The following is a 10,953-nucleotide window of genomic DNA, read 5'->3' as shown; positions in this document are numbered from 1 at the left end:
GATTTCTACCCCAAGTTAGGCCCTGTACCTGAGCACTAGATTCTACCTATGGATATCACTTAGCCATTCTTTCTCCTACTAGATCATCAAATTTTTGCCTTTTCTCAATATTCCCATCAGCAGACAAATATCTTTTTAAAACCTTCTAAGCCATTTCCCTCACTAGATGCCACCTGCTTTTTTTGGTGCCTTTGCAGAAAAACTAGAAAATCTGTTTTATCCTTACTAGTAGCTTCAGTTGTCTTCCTCTCACTGCTAAAGCCCACGCCACTCACTCTGTAGACCTCACAACTCCACAGAAACTGCTCTTAAAAAGGTCTCCCATGACTATGCAAAATCCAGTGGTCGCCCCTCGGTATATCCATACCAGCATCATAGCAGCAGCTGGTCACTTCACCATAATACACTTTTTCCTTTTTTTAAAGTAACTTCAAAATAAAAGGTGTGAAAATGCCAATGAGATGAAAATGTGTCACCAGATGAAAGATGTTCCCTGCGAGATGAGGAGACCTTAGTTCTTCTTGAGGGGAAGATTTCAATCAAGAGACAAAGTGTAGAAAAGAAAGCAAGAATTTACTGACTGCAGCAAAAATATACTTAGGACAGTGAAACAAGGAGGGGCACAGAAGCAGCAACAGGGGAGCCTGGGCTGGGTGGCTCTGGCCCACTGGGAAGTCAGAGAAGAGGGGGCCTTGGGACAGGTTCAGGGACGAGCTGCCGCTGCCCATTGCTCCCCTGGTTGCAAGTCTCATGGGGTCCCTTAGAGGTTAGGGGACACGTGCCCGTGGGGGAAGGGAAGGGGTGGGGATGGCATGGCATGCTCCCTGGAGGGAGAGCACCATAATACACTTTCTTTAATTGACTCCAACACACCATGTGCTCCGGGTTTTCCTCCTGCCTCCCTGGCTGCTCCTTCCCAGGCTCCTGTACTGATTCCCCCTCTTTTTCCTGACTTTCGAATGTTAGGGTGCTCCAATTCTCAGTTCTTGGTCCCTTTCTCTGTAACTGGCGATCTCATTCAGTCTCATGACTTTAAATAGTATTTACATGCTGACAACTCCTAAATTTATATACCCAGCCTAAACATAACCCCTGCACTCTGGACTCAGATATCTGGCTGCTCACTTACAGCCTCCATGTAACGTATGACAGACACCTCAAGCTGGACATGATTGAGGCTGATTTCTGATTTTCCTCATCCCATACGCCTGTCCAACTACCATCTTCCCATTTTTTATTTCCTCAGACCAAAAACAACGGAGTTTTCCTTGATTCTTCCTTTTCTCTCACACTCCGCAAACCAATTTGTGGTTCTACCTTCAAAATTTATCCAGAATCCATCCATGTTACAACTCTGCTAACATCTTGATTTGAGCCACTGTCATTTACTGCCCAGTTTACTGCAAGAGAGTCCTAATTGGTCTCCCCGCTTTCTCCCTTCTACCCTAGAGCTGACTCACAGCACAAGCGGGAGCCATCTCTCATATCATGTCACTACTCTCTCAAAACCTTACAACAGCTCCCAATTTCTCTCAGATTAAGGCCAAAGTTCCTATAATAAGCTACTAGTCCCCATATGATCTGGCCCCCCCAGTCACCTGTCTTACCTCATCTCCTGCTTGTCTTACTTATTTGATACACTGGCCTTCCCTCCGCCTGGAATGCTCTTCCCCCAGGTAGCTAGCCACACAGCTAACTCCCTCACCTCCTCCAAGTCACTGGATTAGTTATCTTTGTTATCTGTTTCTGTGTAACAAAGTACTCCAAATCTTAGCAGCTTAAACAGCAAACATCTATCATCTCATAGTTTCTGTGCATCAGGATTTCAGGTGCAACTTAGCTGGGTGCCTCTGCCTTAAGGATTCACTGCTGTCAAGGTGTCGTCAGAGTTGAGGTCTCATCTGTAAGCTCCACTGAGGGTGACCCACCTCCAAACTTCCTCACATGGCTGTTAGCAGGATTTAATTTCTCATGGGTTATTGAACTTAGGGGCGGGAGTCTCCCTCCGTTCCCTGCCACATGGGTCTCTCTGTGGAGCAGCTCATATCATGGTCCTCAGGTCCCATCTGAGCAGGTAAGCAAGCGTGTGCAAGACACAAGACACGAGCTCTCTGTAACCTAATCTCGGAAGTGACATCTTACGGCTTTGGCCATATTCTGTTTGTTATAAGGGAGTCAGTACGTGCAGCCCACTAAAGCACACTTCTGAGAGTTCAGGATAATCATGCAGTTTGAGATTACAGCAATTGGTGTGGGGCAATGAAATAGAATGGATACTCTTTCTTCTCTCCCAGAGTCTACAATTCTGAGAGTAAAATTTGTTAGAAGATGAGTGTTCTCCATGAAATCAAGCTCAAAAACTTAAGAGATGGAGGAGACATCTTTTACCTTTTGTCTTTCATTGTTCAATAGTTTTGTTTTTCCATTCCAGAATTCCAGATTGTATAGAATAAGTCCTATCCACAATGATGATTTTATGTGCTTTAATATTTTCCCTTCTCAGAACAACTTTCCAGGTTGTCCAAGTTGTTAAATTGTGTTGTTCTTATTGTTTGTTGTAAGAAGGACATAGGCTATTAACTCCGATGAATTTTATTTGCATTTCCTGGATTGCATTCTCTGGAATGTCTTTATCAGGGTGTAAGTTAGTTGCACAAGCGCGTGATAGTGATACTACGAGGGTGTGTTGGAATGAATACGTCAGATCTGAGTATGCCATTGTTGGCATGCCCACTAATAAATTTTACATATTCACAGGATGTAGACTTACCATCAAGATCAAAAGGCATTTTGGATATGCGCAGACCCCAAAACTGGCTAGTAGAGGTTCACAAAGGCATGGCTACCTACAGGCTGAGCACTCACTGTAAGTTGCCTTGCAATATCCAGGCCTACCTTTCATTTTCATAACTCAACAAGGTCTGTGTCCTTTACCATAAAATTCAAACTTTTATACAGTAAGAAATAAGAAAGACCCCCAAGGAAAGTACTTAGTGGTATCATAGCACCCTGATTTGCCTACTAAAGGAGACAGGGGGTTATTTTGTGTGTGTGTGTGTGTGTCTTTTTAACATGTTTTTATTAATTTCAGAGAGAGGAAGGGAGAGGGAGAGAGAGATAGAAACATCAATGAAGGGAGTCATTGATCAGCTGACTCCTGCACGCCTCCTACCGGGGATCGAGCCCACAACCTGGGCATGTGCCCTGACTTGGAATCGAACCATAACCTCCTGGTTCATAGGTCGATGCTCAACCGCTGAGTCACAGGGTTAGTAGGCTGGGCTAAACCAGTCAGTTTTTAATAAAACTTTACAGGCACTGTCATAAACCTTGCTCCCTCCCTCATCCTCTCCCACTGGCATACTGTGTATTCTGATTAAATTTCCCTAGTCAACAATCTTTTATAGTTTGGTCTTAGACAAAATTTACAAAACTACCTTTGCAAACTCGGTGAAGAAGAAGGCCATCTTAATCTTGGATCTGGGAGAGAATTAAGTCCTCCTAGGAAACAAGGGGGGAAATGGAAATCAATCACGAGATTCTCTGCAAGTACAGGCAAAGACAGAAAGACTCCTACCAAACTCAGGAGTTGGCAGACACGCACACTTGTGGAGTATAGGAAATACAGTGCTTACTAATGGTATTCCTCCTCCTCGATCAGATGATCAGATCTGATTTTTTTTTTTGTACTGACTGGATCAGTTCAGTGCCTTATATAAAAAGAGAACTTACCTATTCCAGTTCTTTACATGTTACTCCTCTGAAAACGGAATAACAACTTGTCTGTTCAACCAAGTTTACTTGCTGTCTACTATATGCAAGCTCAGAGGTAGGCTCTGTGGTGCACAGAGGGTTATATAAGACAGATTTCTGCTCTCAAAGAGCACACATTTCAGTATTTGTCAAAAAGCTATTGCCTTAATTTAAGGTCATGGAGGGAATATGTCAGTGCCATCATTTCCCCGCCACCTCATGTTCTCTTCTATATATAGCTCAAATCCTGATGCTTGACAAACCGTGGGACCATCTGCAGGGCCAGCTTCAAGAGCATGCAAACACTGCCATTGCACACGGTTCCACTCTCAGAAGGGCTCCATGCTGGATTTCATCCTATACAGTTGTGCCTTGAAAAATCTCAAAAATTTTATTTTTGAATTTGTTATTGGTAAGTGAAGTCCCGGGGGACAATGGAGCATGCATGTGAGCAGTGGAAACACGATGGGAGGTAACGCCTGCATGTGTGCAGAAGGCTCAAGCAGTGCAGGCACCCCAGCATGCACACACATGCCTCAGAGCAGTTCAGGGCGCTGCTGGGCGGGGCCTGGGCCCACACTGCAGTGTGGTGGTGGCAGCAGAAGGAGAGGCAATAGCTGATAGACATGGGTGGCAGCTCTGGCCCCAGAGATGGGTAGGGACTCTGCACAGGAACGGTGCCCAGCCCTGCAGTGGTAGGCCAGCTCGCCAATCCCTGTGTCATCTACATAAATATCAGCTCTCCAACCTGACATGGCGAAAGTAACTGCTGGCACTCAGGCAGCAAACTTTATCGGTATATTAGTACAAATAAAAATGTATATATGAGAATTGCAATAAAACATTTCAGGGGATTATTAGAGTTCTTAAAAGGTTTAGAATCTCTAGTTTTGAAAACTGCTGCAACCCTGCAAAGCAAATAAACACAGGTATAGAAATTAAGTGTAAAGATCATCACATTCTATAGAAAATAACACTATTTTCATATGAAGGTTTGAATGAATCAGTTTTTTTGTTAATGAGAGAGAAAATTAAAATTGTTTTCCTGCCCTGGCCATATAGGTCAGTTGGTTGAGTGCTGACCCATGCACCAAAAGGTTGCGGTCAGGGCACATGCCCAGATTGCGGGCTTGCTTCCTGGCTGGGGTACATGGGGGAGGCAAGCAATCAATGTTTCTCTCCCACTCCCTTGTTCTCTCTCTAAAAATCAATTAAAAACCATATTAAAAATAAAAAATTTTTTAAAGTTGTTTTCACTTGTAATTGAATATATGACAGAAGGCATAACCAGGCCTTTTGAATTACACTCAAATCATGAAGACACTTTCAGCTGCCTGAGAAAACACTATAACACCATTGTATAAATTTATACTTAAAATTAAATTCAAAATTACATAAAACTAATTCATATGAAGAATTAAATCTATTTAGAAAAGTTATTTCTAAGGCTCAGCAATCTAGAAGTGCTAAGGTTTATATTTCAAAATATTAGAAATTTATCTTAGTGTTGTCATAGCCTCTAAATATTCCTAACAACTGCATCAGCAGAACGATTCTTTTCAAAATGAAAATGACCTAAATTTGTGATTGCACATTTGCCAAGAGTGACTGATGTATCTCTTGAAAAAGAAACTGCATGAAATGAATTTCTGATCTATTGAAAATGAAAATAAAACAGGTATAAATCTTGATGAGTTTTCAGACCAGAGAGCCAGAAAATTTTCATAATCAATCAAGATATCACATTAATAAACTATTATCATTTATTGTATTACATAGAATTGACACCAAAAATATTATTTTTGCAATTTTTAAGTTCATTGAGTTACTGATGTATCATTGTTACTCATATTACATTGGTACCTTTCACTGAACTCTTTTTTCCCCTGCTTTTTGAACAAGGGTCCCAAATTTTCATTTTATACTGAGTCCAGCAAATTATGTAACCAGCCCTGACCACAGGTAAGAGTATGGCAAATTTCTGTCATAAGCTATTATAGAAAACAGTTCATGGTTATGAATGCTTAAGAAGTGTAGAAAAGAGCAAGAAATCCAAGAAAATGCATGTTCTTGGTGTGTTCCATATAACATCTATCAGCTAGTAGGCATTTAATCTATATTAAAACAATGTAATAATATGGCTAGAGTGCAGAATTTGGCATACAGAAAAATCTGTTTGTATTTGATCCAAAACAGACGTCACAAAAAAAGCACTTTAGGACAATGCCTCCAATGAGTTGGCATCCTCATTAAAATTATGGCCTTTGCCATCCAAAGCATGAGCTTAACAGGGATCAACATCAATTCAAATGAGGGCCAAACTCAGGTACATTGTAGGCAGTGAGCCTGTCAGGTTGTCCTTCTATGGGCATTCTGCGATTTTCCAGTACGGAAAGCTATTTTTCCAAAGAAACAGCACTACAATATGGAACCCCTTCCATTCTTAGTTCCTTCAGAACTGATGACTTCCAATAAACTTTGCATAGAAACAAATTCACAATAGAGATGACTTACGCTTGAAAATGAAACATCAGGGGAAAGCACTTAAGCCAAATTTGCTTCCCATAAAGCTAAAAAAGATTCACTTAATTGTAATTGTTTTTATTTTTGTATGATGATTGTTATATAAAACAAATTTATTGCAGGAATTGAGACACATAAAGAAGATGCACATTTATGCAAAAACAACTTTAGTCCTCACTTCTTGACTTTAATGGAATTACAGATTTCTAAGTGATATAATTTTGTGTCAGTGCTTTTAATGGCTCCACGTTAGCCACATTTCTAGTACTAATATTGTTAAAATAGACGGAGAAAAGCTACAAGCATGTAGAGAATTACAGTGAGAGACATCATAAAACAATGTTTTAAAAATTAGGAAAAATAGCCTGGCCAGGGTGACTCAGCAGCTGAGCATCCACCTATGACCCAGGAGATCAAGGTTCGATTCCCAGTCAGGGCACATGCCTGGGTTGCAGGCTTGATCCCCAGTAGGGGGCATGCAGGAGGCAGCTGATCAACGACTCTCTCATCATTGATGTTTCTATCTCTCTCTCTCCCTCTCCTTTCCTCACTATAAAATCAATATTTTTTTTTTATTAGGAAAAATAATCGCAATAGCTGTAAGAATAGAATGAGAAAATAAGTATCCATAATATATAAAGCCCTCTTACAAATCAATGACATTTTTGCAGCATGCCTCCGTTTTCTAGGCCGGCTGTGTCTAAGTTAACTTTGAAAGAGAAAGACCAGTGAAAAGGAACTGCATAAGGAGAGAGTAGCAAGGCACTGCTCTGTCTGGGTGGTGCTGGGGGAACAGAATGGAGTGACTGGGGATATAGGCTGACAGAGCCACAGGCATGCGTTGGCCCCAACTCCCTACCTTCCCACTCAGCCTTCCCTCCCATGACTCTCTATATCGTTACCTAGCACCAGAAGTTTGGGTTTTAAAGTGAAAATAATTTAATGAGTTAGAACAGGGTCAAACAGAAAAGTGTGTTGTTTATCAGATAGCATCCCATCAACGCAGTGGTTAAATTTAAAAAGTAAAAAACAAGACTAGCTATTTTTCTAGGTGAAGTATCCCAGGAAGGGTGGGACTTGGGCATGTTTGCTGCAGGCCTCTCGTTACCATGCAGGTGTGATTCCAGTTGTATGGAGAGCGTACGGTTAGGGATTTTTATATTGTAGGTCTGTAAATAACTATGTATGGAAATGGAAGTTGGACAGGGAAGAAGGCTGATAGGAAACAAACTGATTCAGTTTGACACCATAGAAGTATGGTGTCAGAGGAGAACTCAATGGATACCCAGACCTCCAGGAAGATGAATTTAAGCCTGAAACATTGCTGGAGGCAAAAATGACAAAAGTGAAACTGTCCTACTTTGGGCACATGAAGAGAAGGCAGGGTTCGTTGAAAAAGACAATAATGCTGGGAAAAATAGAAGGCAGGACAAGAGGAACACTGAGTATGAGATGGATTAACTCCACAAAAGAAGCCATAGGCATGATTTTACAGGAGCTGGGTAGGGTTGTTAAGGACAGGACATTGTGGATACCACTCATTCATAGGGTCGTCAGGAGTCACGCGTCTGGAAAGGACCAAGCTCTTTGCTCCAGCATGCAGAGAAAGGATTGCAAGCTGGCAGACTGCAGGACAGACCCAACTCAGGTAGGTGTTGTTTTGCCTGCACAGTTTTATAAAATTCTGAAATAGTTACTGTGATGATTAACTTTATAAGTCAACTTGGCTAGGCTATGATGCTCAATAGTTTGTTCAAATACTAACCTAAATGTTGCTGTGAACGTATCTGTAGATGTGATTAATATCTACGATCAGTTTACTTTAACTAAAGGAGACCACCCTCAATAATATTGGTAGTCCCCATCCAATGAGTTGAAGGCCTTGAGAGCAAAATCTGAGGTTTCCTGGAGAAGAAATTCTACCCCAGGACTGTAAAATAAAAATATTGTCTGAGTTTCTAGCCTGCTGGCCTGCCTTGAAACAGTCTTGTCAGCCCCAACAATCACCTGAGCCAATTCCTTAAAGTAACTCTCTCTATATATGTATACACACAGATATACTTACATATGTACATACCTGTATGTATATATACAACACATATATACTTATACATGTACTTATGTATATATACACACATAAATATTCATATCTGCAAGGGAAGTTGGGAAATGTCACAGCAGTTAGCTGTGGCCATGCAGCTAGGTTCTAGCCAATATGATATAAACATGCATTTTGCGGCAGCTTCCTTAACAGACATGTACCCATGTCCCTGTTCTTTTTTTCAGCCAGTCCTGCCTGGAACAGGCTGTTAGAGCTCCCACAGCCATACTGGGTCATGAAGATAGAGGCCACACCCTAAGAATGAAAGAACATACAGTTGGAAGGAACCTGGATCCTGGATCATTGTGCAGCTGCTGGATCTGTTCTGAAAAGCCTCTCTTGAAAGAGAAACATCTTATCGAATTTATGCTAGATGTTATTTTGTATATTCTGTTACATTTAGAGAAATGTAATCCTAATTTTAAAATGAGGAAATTTCACATAAAAATTTGGATCTCTTGTTTCTTCCTTGACAGTTCAGAATGTCTGGTAAACTTGGAGTCATGCTCCCCACTGCGGCCACTGCCTAGGGCAGGATACTGGCTGCTTGCTTGCTTTAGACAGCACTGGAGACCCCAACGAGGTTCTTTTCCTTTATATAAGTTCCTGGAGGCATGTGAGTTTCCCATCCCTGATATGGATGTTGGGGTTTTACTTCTATAACCAGTGTGACAGGCCCCTGTATAAACTTACTTTGCTCTCTTAGGCAGTTTCTCCAGCTACTGTTTCGGGGAGCGGGGCAGAATAGAAAACTCTCTTTCCATCATTTTCAGCACGAGCATTCCCAGATTGGTGTAATCCACAAAGAAGGATGTTTCTGATGCTGTTGGACGCAGGGCTGTTTCTCTACACTTCGAGATACCATGTCAGTCACAGTCCTACAGGCCTGCCTGTGGGAGGAGGGAGTGCAGGTCTCAGTGTCCACAGACTTTTCATGTTGGGGAAGCTCTACTCCCAAGGCATGGGAGGAGGGGATCAGAGGATCTCCCACTCCAAGGCTGCAACTTTTCCTGTTTTAAAGACCGTCATCTATTTTAATGAATTTGTATTCCTTTAGTCCACGCAATTTTGACTCAATTTCTCACTAACACTCAAGTCTTACTCTAGTGAAAGAGCATCACCCTCTCCCAATTTCCAACCAGCTCTCTGCCTTGAACCACATCACCAAACTTCCTGCACTGCTTTAATAATGCAGAGAACAGCCTAAGAGGGTTTCCCTTCATCTGGGGGAGGGGCTTAGAGGATAGGGGTTGGAGTCTTAGTTGCTGTCGGACCTAAATGGACCTGGCAATTATTTGGGGAGGAGAGATTCAAAGTTGAAGGATTCCTGGTGAGTTAAAGACTGATTCTTGTCTTTGGCTATGAATGAACTCAAGGCCACTAAGATGTGAGCAGAAAGTAAGATGAGCTCAGTCTCTCAGAATCAGTCCAATGACAAAGAAGGCATAGAAAACCCTTCCAGGTTGCTCAGGCCTTTTGGGAGGAAGGTAGGGGTGTGAAATGAGGCTGACCTTTAAAACAGAAGGTATCACCCAGCTGGTGCGGCTCAGTGGTTGGTCTTGGCCCTATGAACCAGAGGGTCACGGCTCAATTCCCACATCTAGTCAATGACTCTCTCTTATCATTGATGTTTCTATCTTTCCCTCTCCCTTCCTCTCTCTGAAATAAATTTTAAAAAAAGTTTAAAGGGGAAGGTATGATAAGACCAGAAACCCGTTTTTGAGCCAGACTCTGTATCTAAATTTGTCTTTGTCTTTTTTTTCTTTATCGAATTTACTGGGGTGACATAGGGTAATAAAATTATATAGGTTTCAGGTATACACTTCTATAACACATCACCTGTATACTGTACTGTATGTTCACCACCCCGAGTCTAGTCTCCTTCTATCACCATTTCCCCCCTTCTTTACCCTCTTCTTCCTCCCCCTTCCCCCTTTCCCTCTTGTAACCATCATACTGTTGTTTGTGTCTGACACTTCTCCAAAGAGGACATAAAGATGGTCAATGGACATATGAAAAGATGCTCAATGTCATTAATCATCAGAGAGATGCAAATTAAAACCACAATGAGATATCACCTCACACCTGTCAGAATGGCTGCCACCAACAAGTCAACAAACAACATACGTTGACAAGCATGTGGAGAAAAGGGAACCTTAGTGCACTGTTGGTGGGACATAGACTGGTGCAGCCACTGTGGAAAGCAGTGTGGAGGTACCTCAAAAAATTAAAAACAGAACTGCCTTATGACCCAGCGATTCCACTTCTGGCATATATCCAAGAAACATGAAAAACTAATTTAAAAGAATCTATGTACCCCTATGTTCATTGCAGCATTATTTACAGTAGCCAAGATCTGGAAGCAGCCCAAGCGTCCATCAGTAGATGAGTGAATAAAAAAGCTGTGGTACATTTACACAATGGAGTACAATGCAGCTGTAAAAAAGGAAATCTTACCCTTTGCTACAGCATGGATGGACCCAGAGAACATTATGCAAAGTGAAATAAGCCAGTAAAAGAAAGACAAGTATCATATCATTTCACTTATATGTGGAATCTAATGAACAAAATTAACA

The 10,953-nt window shown here is 41.6% G+C and overlaps 1 long non-coding RNA gene across 5 annotated transcripts; it reads left to right on the top strand.

The window, feature by feature from the left end:
• Window positions 1-3,143: 3,143 nt before the first annotated feature.
• Window positions 3,144-8,964, top strand: LOC148094499 (uncharacterized). Of its 5 annotated transcripts, XR_015716039.1 has the most exons (5): window positions 3,144-3,268; window positions 3,993-4,165; window positions 5,656-5,715; window positions 6,856-7,924; window positions 8,563-8,964. It is a non-coding gene; the product is annotated as an uncharacterized LOC148094499 (long non-coding RNA). The 5 variants fall into 5 exon arrangements; XR_015716037.1 differs by having other exon boundaries at window positions 3,249-4,165; window positions 8,563-8,963; XR_015716041.1 differs by having other exon boundaries at window positions 3,249-4,165; window positions 7,825-7,924; window positions 8,563-8,858.
• The last annotated feature ends 1,989 nt before the right edge of the window (window positions 8,965-10,953 follow it).

The sequence above is a fragment of the Miniopterus natalensis genome, chromosome 1 (genome assembly GCF_054644295.1).
Source record: "Miniopterus natalensis isolate mMinNat1 chromosome 1, mMinNat1.hap1, whole genome shotgun sequence".
NCBI classification, from domain to species: Eukaryota; Metazoa; Chordata; class Mammalia; order Chiroptera; family Miniopteridae; genus Miniopterus; species Miniopterus natalensis.
This window is presented reverse-complemented; position numbering and strand designations above follow the sequence as displayed.